This window comes from Delphinapterus leucas, chromosome 1, assembly GCF_059928025.1.
Source record: "Delphinapterus leucas isolate spDelLeu-1000000601 "Yukka" chromosome 1, BTC_Dleu_Yukka2, whole genome shotgun sequence".
Lineage (NCBI taxonomy): Eukaryota > Metazoa > Chordata > Mammalia > Artiodactyla > Monodontidae > Delphinapterus > Delphinapterus leucas.
Genome location: NC_143129.1, coordinates 162,926,311 through 162,946,241, shown reverse-complemented (window position 1 = coordinate 162,946,241; position 19,931 = coordinate 162,926,311). Strand labels below are relative to the sequence as shown.

Genomic DNA, 19,931 nt, shown 5'->3' with positions numbered 1-19,931 from the left:
GTTGTGCTTCCCTCAGCTACAGCAGGGAGTTATGCATGAAAGTCAGTGAGTCGGCAGAGACCGTCTGGACAATATTCTCTTAACCCGTCCTTTGCGGTCTCCACTTGAGCTCCCTGGACAGTAGGTGGTTTTGAAGGCAGAAACTTTACCTTCCCAACGCCCATCTCTGGACCTTGAAGAGCAGACGCTTAGGGATGGTTTGCTGAATGAATGGATGAAGGAAGAACACTTCTAATTTCTCTGCCTCTTTTTTTCCCTACACTCCTCTTTGCGCTTTACACAGCAGCCACACAGGATAGCTTTCATTTCATGCTCTCTCTTACCGTCTGCCTCCATATACCCTTTTCCCACCGCACTATGCATACATCCATCTTCAAGTTATGCTTGGACCTCCACATTTTCCAGGCACCTTCCCCAACCACTTAGACTAGTTTCTCCCAGTAGACATGCCCATAGCTCCCACATATTCTGCTTCATAACACTCATCACCCCTGTGTGTCACTACTTGTCCAAGCGTCTGTCTTTTCCACTATAAGGTAAGCTGCAAGGAGGCAGTGGACCACATGCTCTACAGTTATTTGTTGAATGAATAAATAAATGTCTCTTTCAAAGGCATGCATTAAGAGTAGAACCTTTCTCCCAAGAACTCTCAGCCAGATTTTCTAACCACAGAGCATGGAAGGGAACTCCAATCTACATCTCTGCCCTTCTAAAAGATAGCACACCTTGTCTCTCACCTGCCACCTGGTTTGTCATGCTTAATTCACCCACCGGGTCCCATTGGTCCCTTGGAGGTTGGTACCTGTGTTATCTTCTATACTGTGTTTACTACAGCAGTTTTCTTTTGTTCTTTCTCTATTTTCCTTGTATTGTGTCATTTTTAGACTATTTTATTCCCTTATATTATGTCTTCTCCTGTTCTTTTCATTACTATTTAAAAGGAAGTTCCATTTCAAGAAGTCATAGCTTTAAGCTGATTTATCCTAAGTCAGGAACACTAAATGTCACCCCCATCTCTACCCGTCACTCCCCACCAGCTAGTGCTACAGAGCCATTTCCTGTGTCCAAAGGAGAACTTCTGGTCCAGTCCTGGGACAGCCCCTAGACTATAAAGACTTTTCAGTAGGGTCATGAGAAGTTTCCCACCAAAAGTCATTATGTCTGATCACAAAGGAGAGCAAAAGAGACATAGAGATAAGACTTGTGGTTACCAAGGGAGTGGGGCGGGGGGGTGGACTGGGAATTTGGGGTTGGTAGATGCACACTATTACATTTAGAATGGATGAACAACAAGGGCCCAATGTATAGCACAGGGAACTATATCCAATCTCCTGGGATAAACCATAATGGAAATGAATATTAAAAAAGAATGTATATACGTGTAAAACTGAGTCACTTTGCTGAACAGCAGAGATTGGCACAATATTGTAAATCAATGTTATACTTCAATTAAAACAAAAACAAAGGAGAGCAAAAGGCCAGGATTCTCTGGCCCCAGAATGTGAATAAGTCCAGCCTCCAAATACAGCCCTGCTGCCTGTGCATTCATCTGTATTTCCCTAGAGCCAGGCTCAGGAGCCTTAGTCTCTAAAGTGTCAGAAAATGGCTGAAAAGTGGATAAATCAACAAATAATGAATGTATGAGCAAATGACCGAGAGAATAAACGGATGGATAAATGGATGAACTAATGAGCAACTGAATAAATAAGAGGAAGGAATCAGTGAATGAACCAATGAGTAAATAAATGGATAAGTAGACAGGATGGGCAGAGGAATGGATGAATGAATGAATGAGTGGAGGAGAGAATAAGTGAATTAGAGGATGAGTGATTGAGTGAACAAATAAATGAGTGAAGTAATAAATAAATTTGAGTGAGGCTTGTAACTCAGGCATCAGCCAGGCATGAATTCCTAGCAGGAACCATAAACCAGTCAGTTCCAGAAAATGGAACTGGATACTAAAAATACAATAAAGAAATTAAAAACAAAAACCCAATATGGAAGATATTGATCAGGGCCCAGAATCAATATTCTCCTGGACAAGTCTTCAACGTGGCCTCAGCCCCACTCATTGACTGTCACTGGAGCTGTAGACATTCTGAAAAAGACAGACTGAGAGAGACAGCCTGTGCGTGTTGAAAGTCTGTACACTTGATCAAGACAGCAGTACTTTACCCTAGCTCTTCCAAAAAAATCATAATGCTTGGTCCCCACCCCCAAAGATTCTGATTTACCTAGATTGAGGGCAGAGGGCAGGGAGCAGGAGACAGGGGAAGGCAGACACTGCTTTGTTTGCTCTTTTTAAAAACTCCCACAGGAACCTAAAATGCAACCAGTGTTGAGAACCACAGTTTCCATGACAAATGAAATTTTAATGTGGGCACTTGGATGCAGTCATTTAGAAGCTGGTGACATCCTCACGTCACCAAAAAAAAAAAAAAAAATTAGCCTTTCTGTTTTTCACCAAGTAATATGTGAAACTTACAACCCGGCCCCCAACAAGACTTACTTCATTGCCTACCCTACTCACACCCTCTGAGAGGCACAGCTTGACGACGTGACTCCTCCTCCTGCACCCACACTAGGCAGATTTCCTGGAGATGGACCGTTGGCCTAGAGGCAGAGTTCTGGGGTAGAACTCAGATGGAGTAAGGCTCAGGAAAGGGGTACAATTCCAAGAAGGAGAGAGATACATGGGTCAGAGGGTTCAAAGATATCTGGATTTCAAACTACCTGGTCATTAAGAATACTTTTTTTACATTTGATGTAGCCACTTTGACATGGTAACATCAACATGGATGAACAAAATGTCACCTCTGTCAAAACATCTTGCTTGGAGACAAGACGGCAGACAAGCCTTTGTGACTCAAGAAAACAACGAGATCCCTGGCAACCAACCACCTGGCCAAAAGACAGGCAAGAAATCAGGTGGAAATCAGCAAGCCAACCACTTAGAAAATAAACGCAGTGTTTTTGGTACCTGGGAACCAGAGGCCTGGGGAGGTGCTTCTCTGCTTCAGTTGCAGGGGCTTAAGCACTGTACTTTCTGCTTCTTTCTTATCTGGGTTGCCTTCATTTTTAGGAAAGTTCTTTTTAGAAGGCCATTCTACTATCTCCATCATGCCAAAGAGATGAAAGGAAAGGTTAGGAGGAAAATGAGAACACAGAAAATCTTCAGGTCTCTTGGGATGAACAATAGGGTTGATGCAAGGCTGGCGTAGAACATAGGAAACTGCTTATCTATCCCCAGGTTCTTGTTTTAGCAGAAGATAAAGGAATGGGGAGGGGAGGAACCTTGGAACTTGAAATTTGCAGGAGGTAAATTCAGGATCCACAAAAGAAAGTGCACCTTCACTCAGCAGGGAGCAAGCTTGTAGAGCTTATCATCCCAAGAGGGGATGCAGCTGGAACATAAAGAGGTTCCTCAAACCTGTAAATATATTTTGGGTTATTGAAAGAAGAGACTCATGTTAAGTTGACATCTAGGAGAACAATCCTGTTTTCTCCTAATTTGCTCTTTAGTGTCCTGGACTCAAACAAGATCCTGCACTGCAGGCACCATGGAGATGACCTAGTGTGGTGATCCAATGATCTCATGTTTGATCTGGGGTTAACAATTGCCTAGGAAACTAACTTCCTTCCTTCTCGCTTCCTTCTTATAAGTGCCAGTAACAGACTCCATCTCTTAAACACCTTCTATTTTCCAGGCACTATTACTTTACACCCACTGTTTAATTTAAATCAAGCATTCAAAGTGCACTTATTGAGTACTTTTTTGTGCTCCCCACTCTACGAGGTTCTATGGGTAGTGGAGAATTAAAAGACTCCGCCAAGGTCTTTAAGGAGTCCATGATATATTTGAGAAGGCAGAATAAATATGCATCATTAAGTAAACAATTGACAGATACAGGAAACCACTAGAAATGATGGATAGATACAGGAAACCACTGCACATGTGAGGCATGTAAGATAAGGGACCAGTGGGGGCTGAGGACATAGCAATCATGAGTTTAATAGAGTTATAGCAAAGTGATTAAGAGCAAAGCCCTGGCCCCAGATGGCCCGATTTCAAATCCCAGCTGTTCCATTGACTAGCTGTGGCATTTGGGTAAGTTACTCAATCTCTCTGAACCTCAGTTTCTTTATCTGTGAAATGTGGATGCTAACAATACCTTCCCCACAGAGTTGTTGATTAAATGAATCAGTGCACCTAAGCACTTAGACCAATGCCTGGAACGTACTGAGTAATGTTCATTATCACTATGTTTATCTCTGGTAAGGGTTACCACGAGGGGAGTGGTGACCAGGAGGTACATTAAGAACTTCCTTGCCTGTCTGGCTGTGGTCAAGGTGAAATTCAGATACCTTAAACAGTCTGCAAAGCTCCAGATGCTCTACCCTCAGCCTACTCTTAAACCTTATCTCATGCCCTTTTCCCCTGTTGTTGTGCCCTAGACACACTGCCCTTCTCTCTCTTCTGCTCCTTGAACATGAGGACGAGCTCTTTTCCACCTCAGAGTTTCACATGCGACTTCCTTCTGCCTGGAGCCTCATTCCTCCTCCGTTCTTCACATGGCTGGCTCCCTCTCATCCTACAAGTCTAGCTTAAATGTCACTTCCTCAGAAAGGCTTTCTGTTGCCATCTGTATCCGTCGGGGTCCTGGCGGGAAACAATGGCACACTCACATAAGGATAATTCAAAGAGGCTTAATAAAAGGAGTATTTATAAAGGCACGGAGCAGGACAAAGGGATATCACAGGGACAGAGCAGAAAAAACACTCGGGCAGAAGGATGAAGGAGCAGGACAGTGGCTGCAGCCAGCCCAGGGGGATTCTGCACAGAGAAGCTAGGAGAACCAATACCCCAACCTCATCCTCCTCTCTAATATCCTGCTGGAGATCTCCTTTGGCAGAACCCACTAGAAGCAGAGGACAAGAGAGCCCATTGATGTGGTCCATCCAGGTCAGCCAGCCAGGGCAGAGACCAGGGTAAGAAGGGTGGAGGGAGTGCCTGGAGGAGCAAGAGGAAGACAGCAGGTGAGTTCCCCTTATTACCCTCAAAGTGGGAACCTTAATCTTTTTTATATCACAGAACACTTTATTTTTAAGATTCATCTCTAGAACCATGTTGGCTTTGCTTATCACTGATGTATCCATTGGGATACATCCTTGCAGACATAGTGTATAATTGGTAAATGCTTGAGACAAATTAATGAATGAATGAAATTGTTGCTACCCACGAAGTGATACTAAAAGGTCCAAACTGTATTGTCCAAAGATGTGGGGCCATCTCCAGCTTGGGCCAGACCAGTAGCCAAGAATTTCAGTGTGCAAGAGACCCAATCGAGTGAACAGAGACGCCCTATAGGTAGAGACTAACCCTGGAGTGGCAGGACCCTAGTTCCAGGTCACTTATCCATTTTGAGCAAGACCTGAGTCAAGAGCTGAGAATAAGAGACAGAGTCCAGCCCCCAGCAGGGGCCCTGACAAGAACTAGGCAGAGGGTCCAGCACAGGTGAGAAGTGGGATGCTTGGGAAGAGAAGTGAGGCCGACTGTCTGTCGTGGCGGTGACAAACCAGCCTTCCTCCGTTCTCCACACCGCAGCCAGTGTGATTTTTCTAAATTATAAATCTGATCATGCCATTCCCCCACTGAAACACTCCCACTCACTTTCTCAAAAAAAATTTATTGCATGCCTATGATGTGCAAGCCCAACCTTCTAAAGACAGTATATATAAGTCCCTGCATATCCTGGCCCCTGCTGCCTCTCCAGCCTCATCTCACACTTCCACCTCCAATGTGCATGCGCTCTCTCTCGCTCTCTCTCTCTCCCTCTCTCTCTCTCTCTCTCTCCCTCTCCCTCTCTCTCTCTCTCTCTCTCTCTCTCTCTCTCTCTCTCTCTCTCTCTCTCCCATCCAGCTTTCCAATACACTATTCCCTCTTTCCCCTCTGTATCTTTTCACATACAGTTTCCTCAACGGAAACATTCTTTACCTGTAATTCCCTTTCACCTGGCTAAATTTTGCTCATTCTTTGAGTCTCAGTTTAGACCTTGCTTCCTCTGGGAAGTCATCCCTGATCTTCTAAGGAAGAGTTAAGAGATTCCCCTTCAGGCTTTTAGGTTATCTCAGCACCCTGTACTTTCCTCATCCGAACGCTTGCCTCTCTGTATCACAGCTGCCTGCATAAGTGTCTGTCTCCCACCTAGACAATGATTTTGTGAAGGTGGGACAGAGTCTGTCTTGTCCAGCCTGGTATACCCAACGCCAAGCACAGTGCCTGGCACATAATAGGTGTTCAAAATATTGCTGAATGATTGAGTGAATGGATTGATAGGTGGATGGATAGATGGATGGTACATGACTGATGTTAAGGAAAGCTTTGATTCAGCCCTGTTCAGTGGAAACTCAGCGAAACATATTGCATACTGAGACAAAATTAGGCAGAAAGCACTAGTCATCCCAGGCCCACCCATTGGGTCAGACACTCTGAGAAGACTCCGATGGGATTCGCCAGGTGAGGTTTTATCACCTGTGAGTGAGCAGGGTCAGGGAGGGCTACACTGATGTTCCTCAAGAAAGACTTTTTGAAAGAAGTGAATACTGGGATATATGTATATGTATGGCTGGTTCACTTTGCTGTGCAGTAGAAGCTAACACAACCTTGTAAAACAAATACACTCCAATAAAAATTAATTTAAAAATTAGATAATAAATTAAAATTTAAGAAAAGAAGAAGTGAATAGTGACACTTGAAGAAAATGATGCACGGAGGTAGTAAATACTGTCACAGCCTGCATTATGGAGCACTGATTTCATATCAGGCTCTGTGCTGAGAGCTTTATATATTTTATTTCATGTAAGTGACCGAGGTAGGATGTGAACCCAAGGAGTCTAACTCAAGGTCTACACATTTAATGAATATACTACAAAGTCTCTCAAAGCTTGGGTGGAGAGGAAACAGGAAGATATCCCAAGCAGAGACATCTAACAAAGACAAAGATGGCAATAAACAAGTCTATTTTTTGTATCGTACTATTTTTTTATCGTACATAGTACTCCACTATTCCCCCCAGTCTGATGGGGGCGCTTAAGAAGACAGATAATCGATGAGAAGGGGGAAGCTATAATAGACTCCACTGAAGCAGCACCAAACAAGCTTGAGCGAAAACTCCTCCTCCTTTGTTCTTTACAACCAGGCAATGCTGCAGCCCCTGCCATCCTGCATTAAGCAATGTTTCAACTCTTTGTCTTTCTTTATCTAATAAACGGGGCCACTGGGTGAAAGCCTGCACTCCCTTGGTACCTTACTGTGCTTTTCTCTTCCCTCCTGGTTCTTATATATGATTTCATTCACTTAATTTACTACTGCTGGACCAAGAAGGGACTGTCCAGGTCATACCCTTGGTGTGGAAAAAGTCTAACAAAGCTCATATCCTTCAGGTGTGACAGGTGCAAAAGATCCCAAGATCTCATGAGATGTTTGTAAGCAAAGAGACAGAAGGGGACCAGTAAAAACCAACATCACCAAATTGGGCATGAAAGTCCCCTGATGTTCCACCACCACGACCCCACCACCCCTATCCACTGCTGTGTATTGGGAAATATCACAGTGTCAGAAGATGACTGACATTAGGGAGAGTGTGCAATTCTTGGCAATGACTATAAAATATTGACTGTGGGAAGGATTTTCTGCATCTTATGTCAGTCTAAAGGGGGACCATCCCTCTTTAGACTCAAGGCTTCACGTTGCCTGCCTCCACGCAGCTGGCTCTTGGACCCCACCTGGATAACAGTATTTCCCAAGTGACTGCAGGCCAGAGAGTCTTTGTCATCATTTAGCTACCCTAGTGCCCCAGGGTCCACAGTGACTGAAAGGTATCCTTGTCCAGCTGGCTCAATGCACCTTTATTGAAGGGGACTCTAGTCTGGCCCAGTGGGTCTCAACTGGGGGAAATTTTGCTCTCCCCACCCCACCCCAGGAGACTTTTGGTAATGTCTGGAGATATTCTTGATCTGCATAGTTAGGGAGGTGCTAGTGGCATCTAATGGATAGAGCACCCTACAATACACAGCACAGCCCCCCACCACAAAGAAGTATCCAACCCCAAATGTCCATAGCCTGAGAGGTTGAGAAACTAGTCTAGACCCTTCACCCAGAACAATGCAGAAATGCTTCTCTGAGTCGGATCCAACTTGTTCCATCAGCACTGGTCATGCTCCAGCAATGCAAGCTTGTTGGGTGAGCTGGTTTTCCCTCCCAGCGCTGGGCCCACACCGCTCTGCTGCCTGCAGCCCCAACTCCTCGAGGACAGCACTCATATGGCTAAGATGAAAGACTGGTGCCGCAGGCCCCCATGCCAACTCACCACTTGATTGCTTTTAATTTAATTCTGTTTGATTACAGCACATGGGAGTCGCATCGGAGAGATAAGACAGGCCCTTTATATTCTGTCTTCATTAAGAAGTTTGGATCCAGAAGCTTTTTCAAAGAGCTATGTGTCTCCTTTACTTTTGTGCCATTTTTAATTGAGGAGGGCACAGGGAGATGTGCCGAGCTGTGCTGAGCAGAGACTTCGTAAATGAAAGATGAAATGTCTAAGGCCCGTTTTAGGGGAGAAGCAGCCAGGATTGGGATCCAGTTGAGATAGCCAGGACAGGGCCAGCCTGCTGTGGCTGAAAGAGGTGTGGGAAGAGAAGCATCTCTCTTAGTCCATTACCAATAGTGTGTTAGCCCGGATCTATGGAATAGCATGGCCGGGTTACTTCGCAAGGTGAGAAGAACTCTCAGGGAGGAGCTGGGAGATTGTGCAGTGGTGATAAAAGAAAGGAGATGGGGAGGATGAATCACCACAAATTATCCGTAACCATCTCTAGCTAGAGGACCATTCCAATCACAGGGGAACCTTGCCCAACTTCTCCATGCAGATTTAATCACTCCTACCTCGGTACTCCTACAATACATGCTTTATCTCTTGAGCAAAGCATCATGTTGTATTAGTTACCTATCGCTGCATAACAAATTACCCCACAACTTAGTGACTTAAGACAGCAAACAACACTCATTATCTCACAGTGTCTATGCATCAGGAACCTGGGTGTGGCTTAGCTCGGAGCATCTGGCTAAGTGTCTCGGGATGCTGCAGCCAAGAGGGGTAGGATGCACCTCCAAGTCCACTCACATGGCTGTTGGTAGACCTCAGAAGATCCATTTCCAAGCTCATTCCTGTGGCTGTTGACAGGCCTCAAGTCCTCACTAGATATTGGCCAGAGATATCAGTTCCTTCCACATGAGCCTATCCATAGAGCAGGCCTCCCTCAGAGCAAGAGGTGGAGAGAGGGAGGAGGGCAGCCCAAGACGAAAGCCAGGGCCTTTCTGTAACCTGGTCACAAAAGTAACATCCCATCCCTTTTCCTGTATTTGTTAAAAGTGAGTCACTTTTAGGTCCAGCCCGCACACAGGAGAAGGGAGTACACAAGGGTATGTATACAGGAGTCAGGGACCATGGAGGGCCACTGGAGGGGCTGCCTACCGTACATGTTGCATTGTAATAATCTGCCTCTTCTTCTGGAACAGTTGCTCCTTGAGGTTGGCACCACTGTTGACCTACCTCCAAATCGCCAACAACTAGCCCAGTGTCCGGGACATGCTGGGCATTCCAGGGGTGTCTGGTAGAGTGAACAAATACATGAACACATGCATGCATAATGAATGAATGAATGAATGCACAAATAAACAAAATAATCATTTCTTAAACCTTACTTATACTCAGCAAACCAGTCCTCAGCAAAGAAAACTTGTTTGCCTCCAAAACCACCGTAGCAGGAGTAGATATATCCAGGTCATCTAAAAATTCAATTCAATTATTTAAACATAAATTTGAAATAACAGAGGGTAATCATATTTCACTCCATTGAACATGGAGCCATTACTGTTCTCTCCTATTATGATTTAATCTGCATCCACTCAAATATTTTCTGTTTGGGGACTAATGACTGAGAGTAAATCAATAAGGCTGGGAAAAACCAAAGCTTTTCATTATTTTAAGCTGCCATCTGGGTGACACTAAACAGTATAGCAGTGATCAGTATTCAAGCAGTTCTGTCTAGACCTAGTTGGTCTTCATGCAAGATCGATCGAAACAAGGGAGCAGGGGTTTGAGTGGGACCAGGAGAGGCTGGTGCCTGAAGACCCAGCATATCAGCTAGAATGTGGCCAGGGCCAGAAGTTGAGCCCAGCTGAAGCTGACTGAAATAAGTCAACCCCTGCCAGGGGTGCCCCAGGATCCAGAGAAGGGCTAACAAGTAATCAACAGATGAAGAGTTTTCCAAGCAATTTCAGCTGCAAAAGGATTTAGGCAAAAATAAGTGCTTCAGAGGTGAGTGGAACAGGCCAATGCAAAGAACCTGGCAGGGAGTAAGGAAGACTGAGGCCCCACAGACCAGGGCTCAGAGACAGAATCCCATACCTACAAAGATGGTCTGAACCAGGTAAGACCTCAGTGTTAGTAGGACTGGGGTACAAGGCAAGAACATAAGGTGAGGAGGGAGGAGCAAATTAAGCCCTAGATACCAGGGGTACAAAGGAGGGCTTTGGTTTGAGGATTAAGCAGAAGGCTTCTCTCCAAGATTGGACTGAGTCCTTGAGATACTGAACCCTAAATTAGAGTTCCTTCAAGTCCCCTTCCTCAGAACTGAATTGGGCCCAGGGCCTGGAGGTGGTGGGAAGGAAGATACTGGGATCTAGGGAGAGATCAAAGAACCTGTACCTTCCCATCCACCTGGTTCCCCACCTCCTGGAGGAGGGGTGTCGCTCAGCAGAGTTCAAATTCAGGACCGCCATAGTCCCACTGAATGGGGCTTTAAAGGGGTTGTGCAAACATGGGTGTGGTCATTTTATGGATGTTCTCTCTTCTCCTATGAGAGTAGGTAAGAGGGGTACAAAGGAAACGTCCCAGGGGAAAAAGCCTTGGGTGATCTAGGCGAGCTCAGCTCTAAGCACCAAGGTAAATCCTCTCTCAATCCTTCTTCTGGTTCCACTCCCTGACTCTGAAGCTTTGGACTAATCTGTCCCCCCACTGAAATCATAGAAGCTGAGATGGGGGTCCAAGCTTTGGGCAGAAGAAAATGAAGCAGACAAAACGTTTAGGTCATTGCTGCCCACATAGCTAAGGCAGAGGTGGCCCCTCACTGCCAAGGCTGCTGACTCATGCATCACACTGGGTTTACAGCCAAGGCCCCTGGTAAGAAAGCCTTCCTGTGCACCGAACACCCTCAGGTTGTCCTGAGTTCCTAGCCTACGACCATCACACTATCGTATCTCAGTCACAATGCAGTATCACTTCTGGGAGTCACTGAGGCCAAAACTCCTGCCCAGGCATCAAGCTGGGAGCCCAGGAGGGCCCTCGGCTTGCAGAGTCCAGCCGGTTATTACAGTTCGGATTGGAGAGACCTGCATGGGTAGTTTATGGAGACCAATGATATAGAACCTGGAATGACCATAATTTGGTGCAGATAAAGGGTAAGCCTTTTAGAAGATGTGAGAAACCACATATTGAATCCATCCTGAGGGAACTATTCCCAATGAGTTAATTAGGATAAATCATTCAGAGTGGGTTATTTCTTTCTTTCTTTCTTTCTTTAACAACCCTTTATTGATGTCTGCCTGTGATGTGGCAGGCACTGTGGGGAATACAAACATGCCCAAGGTATGGTCTCTGGCCTCAAAGGAGCATGTAAGCTGGCAGGGGAGACAGATGCCTACACAGTTAACACAGGGAGGAAGGAAGCAGGGGAAGGGGGTGAGCATGCAACTAATCTGCCTTCCCATTACAATTAGAACACTTGGGCTCAGATGCCAGGGACCAATTTAGAATTCCAACTCAGTGGCAGAGTTGGTAAGATGAAGCCCTCCCAGGTCTGGGGGTAGGAGACATCCTGAATTATGAAGAGCTCAAAGGCAAAGTGCACGTGGTTCTAGTGTGAATCTGATCCTTCCTGGTAGATTTCTAAGTCACGTGGTCTGGTTTTGCATAGTGTGGCTAGGTCTTACTCTAGACAAGAGGTGTTATGGGTAAATTGAATGATTGAGCTACTGTAAATACTGGGTGTGGGATAGGCATGAAGGAATAGGGAGCGCAACAAAGAATATTCATTCATTAATTCAAAAATTATTTCTTGTTTTGCAACATTTAAAAGAGTTCTGAAGATGGATGGTGGTGACAGCCACACAACAATATGAATGTACCTAATACTACTGAACTGTGCGCTTAAAAATGGTTAAGATGGTAAATTTTATGTTATGTGTATTTTCCCGTGATAAGAAAAATTGAAAAAAAGAGTATTGAGTTAATTAATATGTGCACTGTGTCACATGCTGGCCCAGATAAAAACATGAATGGTACAAAACCCTTGCCATTAGGAAGCTCACAATCTGAGGGAGAAAGGCAAGAAAAAAGTAAATCTCAGCTCAGACATCACCTCTCCCAAGAAGCCTTCCCTGATCCTCCCACACTGGGTTAGGCCTGCTCCAATTGTCCCTCGATAGTCTGTGCTGGTTTGTTTCATAATTATCTTCATTTATTCAGCAAACATTTATTAAGCTAGGCATTAGGGATATAAAAGCAAATGAGGGGCTTCCCTGGTGGCGCAGAGGTTGAGAGTCCCCCTGCCGATGCAGGAGACACAGGTTCGTGCCCCTGCCCGGGAAGATCCCACATGCCGCGGGGCGGCTGGGCCCGTGAGCCATGGCCGCTGAGCCTGCGCGTCTGGAGCCTGTGCTCCGCAACGGGAGAGGCCACAACAGTGAGAGCCCCGCGTACCGCAAAAAAAAAAAAAAAAAAAAATGCAAATGAGGCTTTCAATGTAAAGGAAGAAACAAACATGCAGATGGCTAAGTACTAAAAAAAAAAAAAATTACTGCACTTCTCTAAACCGTAGACTGAGCTTCTACAGGTTGTTTTCAGTAAATGTTTGCTGGATGGATGGATGAATATCTGTGGTATGGAGAAGCGAGTTACAAACTACGTGCCTGTGAATATAAACAAGGATCATTTAAACTGGGTTTCAAAAGATGAACAGGGGTCTGCATGGAGAAAGAGAAGAAAGGCACCCCGCACAAGGACGTGTGTGGGAAGAAGTCTGCAAGTCTGGGAAGCAGTGGAGAACTTGGTGCTAGGAGTTCTGGGAGAGAAGCAGAGGGAGCCTGATCAGGGAGGCCCATGTAGGCCATTCTAAGGAGCATTACGTTTGCTGGGATGATAATCAGAGGCTATGAGAGGTTTTTAAGCAGAAGAACGTTGCCTCGCTTTTTATTTCAGCTTTGCTCACTCTGCTGTGGGTTGGAGAAAGTGGGACTGAGCCTACATAGGCTGGTACAAGGACCAGATAAGAGATTATCTTTACTTATGAGGTGGAAATAGAGAAATGTGGCCAAAACTAAGAAATGTTTATGAAATATTATAGATGGATTTGGCAACAAATTGGACTGGAAGGCTTATTCAGTTATTCAACAAATATTTATGGAACACCTACTCTGTAGTAGGCACCATTCTAGACACTGGGAATTTAGCAATGAACAAGGGAGCCAAAGTCTTATCCCCGTAAAACTTATGGTGAAAAAAGAATAATAAAATAAAGAAGCAAACAAAAACAAACATGATTAAAGATGTGTGAGCTTAGGGACTTCCCTGGCAGTCCAGTGCTTAAGACTTCATCTTCTAATGCAGGGGTTGCAGGTTCGATCCCTGGTCGGGGAGCTAAGATCTCACATGCCTCACAGCCATGCCAAAAAATCAAAACATAAAACAGAAGGAATATTGTAAAAAATTCAATAAAGACTTTAAAAAAAAAAAAAGATGTGTGAGCTTGAACAAGTGAATTTTTCTGTGCCTCCGTCCCCTCATCTGCAGAATGAAGGTGTTAACAGTATCTACCTCACAGGATGGTTGTGAGGATGCAATGAGTTGATGTACGTAAAGGACTTCAAACTGGCCTGGCCCGTAGTAAGCACTATGTAAGTATTAGCCATTATAATTAAGAAAAATAACACAGGACCCATGCATTAGAGAGAGGCTTTCATGGTAGAGGTAGGGAAAGATGATTTTGGTTAACAGGTTAAGAAATGGATTTCTGGGCTGCTATTCTTGAGCTGAAACCTAAGAAAGGGATGAAGGAACCAAAATGGCTAAGTTCTATAGATCAGCTTTCCAGAGGGACAGGTCCTGAGGCTGGAATGAGCTAGGAGCATCCAGGAAGTAGAGAAGAGGCCAGTGTGACCAGAGCACAGTGAACCAAGGCTAGGGGTGATGGATAAAACTAAAGAGGTCAGCAGGGACCAGATCATGGAGGGCCTGCAGGGCCATGTGTTTTTATTTCAGTAGCAGCAGGAAGGAAGCCATTAGAGTGTTTTACGTAGGACAGCGATATTCTCTGATTCCTACTTTTAAAACATCATTCTGGCTGCCTGTAAAATGTTCCAAAATATGGCTCCAATTTCCTCCAATCCCTGTATACACATCCCTTTGCTGTGTGATTTGCCACTCCCCCAGCAAGAGGAGAAGCCTGTTTCCCCATCTCCCCTGAACCTGAGCTGGCTTATGACTTACTTTGATCAATGCAGTGAAATGTTTGTGAGTTCCAAAGCTAAACCTCAAAAGAAACTGTACAGTTTCCTTCCACCCTTAGCATCTTGTCACCCTGTGTACTAATTGTATTTATTACTTTCTATATTTTATGAGGTCTAGTCATCTTTAGAGGGCCTTGCTGGCTGGGGAGTGACTGCCCTCCCAGGGCTGGCTAATTCCTAGACAGTAAACAACTTGTCGGTGAGCCCGACTTTCATTTATAAACCAACCAGTCCCAAGTCCATAACCCCAACCACCTCCTTTATCTAACTCTCATACCAGGCCAATATTCCCCTTGTCCTAAATCAACCAGGACCTGCTACCAGACAAGTAAAGACAGCTCCTATGCCTCAAAGCCTGCTAGAATTATTCAAACCAGCCAATCCTAAACTGTTTGCCCAGGCCGGCCTTGCTTCCTGCAGAAATTCCATAAAGGCTGTGGCTGACACCTTCCCTGCATTCCTTTCTGCCTCCTGAATGACACTGGTGCCTCTCCCTGTGGCCCTGCATGGAGTGCTGTGCCTCTCACTTCTAACGAAACTGTAACTTTAAATTATTCTTTCAGGGCTTCCCTGGTGGCGCAGAGGTTGAGAGTCCGCCTGCCGATGCAGGGGACATGGGTTCGTGTCCCGGTCCAGGAGGATCCCACATGCCGCGGAGCGGCTGGGCCCACGAGCCATGGCTGCTGAGCCTGTGCATCCGGAGCCTGTGCTCCGCAACGGGAGGGGCCGCAGCAGTGAGAGGCCCGTGTACCGCAAAAAAAAAAAAAAAAAAAAAATTATTCTTTCAATGGCACTGACTTCTCCATGTCATCACCCAGTCATCTTTATAAATTAAGACTCAGGCACAAATCACCCTACCATGTGAAGAAACTCAGGCTAGCCTACTGGAGGATGAGACCACATAGAGTAGAGAAAAGATGCCCCAGCTGACTGTCCCTACTCCAACCAGCCCCAGCTGATCTGTCAGCTGACTGCAGTGGAATGAGTGGCCTTGGGTCAGACCAGCAGAAAAACCACCCAGCTGAGCCTGGCCCAAACTGCTGACTCACAGAATTGTGAGCAAATAAAATGATTATTGTTTTATGCCACTAAAGTTAGGGATGACTTGTTACACAGCAATAGATAACTGATACAGTGCTCTATGGGGACAGGGCTCTATAGGAATCAGAGTAGAGGCCAATGTTAGGAGACATCGGTCCAGGCAAGAACACACATGACTTGGCCTGGAATGGTAGCAGTGGAGATGGAGGGGAGTGGCCGGAATAAAGATATGGTTTGGAGGTAACACTTGCTGGTTAGATGTGCGTAGGAGAGGAGGAACAGACTCAAGAAAGATGCCACGTTTTCAGCTTGAGTAATTGGGCAAACAATGGGGGCATCTACTGAGATGTGAAGAAACTGGGGGTTGGGGGGTTGTGTTTAGGCGTGGAGGGAGATCAGCAGTTCACTTTGGGATGGATTCAGTTAGAAATATCTATTAGATAACCAAGCGGAAATGTGGAATTCCAAGTTGGACGTTCACACTGGAGCTCAAGGGAGAGATTTAGGCTGGAGATAAGAATGTGTGAGTCATTCAGCTTAGAGAAAGTATCTAAAGCCATGGTGTTGAAGCCAGTCTTATGAGATCACCTAAAGAGAGCATAGAAAGAGGAGAAAAAGAGAGTACAGAATCCCTAGGGTTTCAACGTGGAGTTGAGGAGGGGAGAGCAAGGCAGACTGAGAAGGAGTAGATCACGAGGTAGGAGAAGAACCAGGCCAGCATTTCAGGGAGAAACGGGTGATAGTGGTTATGCTGCCGAGAGCTTGGGTAAGAGGAGAAAGAGAAAGAGCCATTTGATTGGGAAACGTGTGGGTTGTTGGCTGCGATGAGAGCAATTTCAGTGACCTAGGGAGATCAGAAGCCAAGTTCACGTATGTGGAGGAGAGAGCAGGGGATGTGGGCATGAAGACAATGAATCCAAACAACTCCTCTGAGAAACTTTGCTGTAAAGGATGGTAGGAAAATGGGCAACACAGGGATGGGATGTGGGATCAGGGGAAGGAACTTTTGTTTTATTTTTTATGATTGTGAAGTGCATCCAACATTCAAAAGAATAACTATAGGATCTATGTGCTGTTTGAAGGGAGTTTTTCTTTTTTTTTTTTTAAGATAAGAGGTACTACAGCATTTTGTATGCTAATGGGAATGATCCAGTTGAGAGGGGAGAAACCGACGATGCAGGAAAGAGAGAGGATATTTACAGGAACAAAGTCCTCGAGAAGGTTAGAAAGAACGGGATCCAGGGCCGCGTGGAGGGGTCAGCCTCTGTTAAGGGTAGGGACACGTCTTCCATTGTAATTGGAGGAGGTATGTCAAGGTAGTGATGGGAAGGTACAGGAGCTCTCGTCTTATTGTTTCTCTGTCTCAGTGAAGTGTAAGGCAAGGTCGTGAGCTGACAGTGACGAAATGGGGGAGGGTTGGGGGTTTGAGCAGAGAGAGGCTGCTGTCTCCGAGTGGGAAAGGGAACACAGGGAGGCAGTGTTGTGGCATTGCTGGGCAGTGTCGAGTGCCTATCTGAGGTCTGTGGTCATGAATTCAGAGCGAGACCGCTCAGCAGGGTTATAGGGTTTCTATAGCAATGCTCAGGGGTGCGAGTTCATGGAGGACCAATGAGTGGAGTTAGCCAGGATGGAGGTTTTGCTAGGAAGGCAGTTAAGGACACTTATAAGGAAATGATTATAATACATCCTGAACAGTAAGGAGGGGGCAAGGGAGATGGAGAGTGACTCCTAGGTTTCTGCAGGACACCTCCAGGTAGGTGCCATTTGCCAAGATGCCATCCCCATCCAGGAGGAAGCCCAGGTTTGGGGAAGGGAAGACTCTGAGTGGTGACACTGATAGTTGTGTCTGTGGGAATGCAGGCAGGCAGGATGCCACCTCCCCTTCCTTCGCCCTCTCACCTGCCCTGGGCCCCTACCTGGGAAGGTGGAATCCAACCTCAGTGGCCCCGATGCCCACTGCCCTGCAGAGCCAGCTGCAGCTTCCCTCCTTCTTTGGGAACCTGCCAAGGCCTGTTTGCTGGTTTTTTTAGTTTAATACATTTTAATCAGAAAATTAATCAGGAAACACCAGTTCAGCAGATAATTGAACAATGAGGAGACATGATAATTGCTGTTTAGTGTAATTAACTTTGTTAAGTCTTTATTGGTAACAGAGACTTCCTGAGTGAAACTTATTAAATGTCCTCCCCTGGAAAACTCAATTCCTTTTCAAAGGAAAAGTCATAGGTTCTGCCTTTGTCTGCCTTATTTCAAGGAAAAGGACATCAGCCTCACAGCAGTCCAGAACATCTCTCCTCTGCTCTGGGGGCAGAGGAGACCTGCCAATCTCTCCTTGGGCTCTGGCCAGCTTCCTTCTCCTGAAATCACAAGCAATCCAGCTCCAAGGGGCAGGGCTTGCTGCCCCCGCCTTTCACTGACCCTCTACCTACTATTTCTTTCTTTAATCTCCTTCCCATGATGATTCCGCTTCTCCTGTATCCACTGCCTTGTTTCATTTTGCTGCTCTCTCTTTGAACCCCCTCACCTTCCCCATTCTCCCCCTGCCATGCATTAAAGGGGCTTTTGGGGTGAGCTCTGGGTTTCGGGGCCTACTCCATCCTTCAGCTACTCTTTGCCTAGCTCATCCTCAGATTCCCCACTGCAGGGGCCATAGCCCTAATCCAGGGCTGTGTGTGGATGCAGGGAGAGGACAGGTTCCCACCCCTTCCTCCCTTCCCACCCCCTACACATCACAAAACTCTTCCCCACACCCTTCTCTGCCTTTATTTTTTGATTTATGCAACTTGTAACTAGGTGTTTGTGGAATAAAGGAGAATGGGGAAAAAAAAAGAGAGAGAGAGAACCACTGCCCTAGGTCACCAGGCTCTCTCCAAACCACATGACCTGCAGCCCATTAGTCCTGTTCTCCTTTTATGCTTTGGGGATCTTCTTGAATAGAGTCACCCAGAGTCATGGAGAGAGCACTGAGGCCCCACCCAGGGGCAGGAACCACCCATGCAAATCACCTGTAGGTAGCAGCTGGCAGACATTCTACATCAACAGGCATCTGGCTCCAAGTCATTTGAAAGCAGGCTGTTGATCTGAATTTTCCAAACAAAGTGCTGCTTGATCCATGCAGTCCCTCTGCAAAGGACATGGTGCCTTCAGGGCTCCAGAAGTGTGCGAAGTGCTTGGTTCATGCACTAAATGTTTTTCTCCTTAGAGTTTCTTCTCACCCTTTCCTCTGTGATTATTTCTCACGTAGGTCCTCTCAGACAGAACTTGCTTCTAATCTACTGCCTTGCTACACAGAGCTAGTTCCTACCCAGATCCCATTTCCCCCACAGAGAATGATCCGGTACCAGGAACAGCAGGCACAGTCAGGGAGTTTAGCTCATGGAAGCCCTGGTGATTTGACTGAATGATGGGAACTAGAAAATAGGTGTTACCTGCCAAGCTCAAAAAGTGGACATTCAGAAGATGCTTCAGTAAGAAAGAGAAAGCTACCCTCTCCCATTGCAACTTTGCACAGCCACCTTCATTTTCAACACCCTCTCACCAACATGACAATCACCCCGGGCCTGTGTTCCAGGGATGCTTGTCCTGAGAGGTCCCCTCCTCCCTCCACCTTATGAGCCCTTGGCACCTGGCCTTGAGCGCCTGTTCACACGTGCTGAAGGGCTTGGTTGCTCCAGACACTCTGTCGCAGGTGGTTTTATTTATCACAAGTGCTCTCTGTCAGGTCTAACATCAATAGGCCAAACAGATTTTAAATGTATTTAGATCCAGCCTGTCAACCAGGGGAAAGGTGACAGTGAAATATTCCAAGGCAAAAGGAAGTACAGATCATCGCCGGGTGGTTTGGGTTAGCAGGCAAAGAAATGAAGGGTGACAGACTGCTGTTCCTGCCTAATCTGGGAGAACACGCCCCTCACTGCTGGAAATGAACCCCTCAACCTGTCCTCCAGCTCCTTCCGAGAGTCTCCCCAGGTACAGCCCAGGGTGTTCCAGGACATGTCGCCTCCAGTGAAGTCAAGAGGCTGCTGAGCTCAGCTGACCTTGCCTGATGCCACAGGATGGCCGCCCCTGATGCCCTTGCTCGGGAATTGACTGCTCTTCTGAACCTGGGTCATCTCCTCCCCCAATTTGCTAATGCCGATTACCTATGTTACTGCTGCGAACAAGCTAGAACTTTAGCAGGACTTTACTGAAGATTTGGGACTAAAGAAAAGGAAGTACAGCCCACTGTACTTCCTTTATATAAAAGAAAATAAAAATAAATAAA

At 46.0% G+C, this 19,931-nt stretch overlaps 1 pseudogene; it reads right to left on the bottom strand.

Annotated features, from left to right (window-relative positions):
* LOC111175455 (traB domain-containing protein pseudogene) overlaps nucleotides 1–19,662 on the bottom strand; it is a 75,067-nt pseudogene extending 55,405 nt beyond the window's left edge.
* Nucleotides 19,663–19,931: the final 269 nt, after the last annotated feature.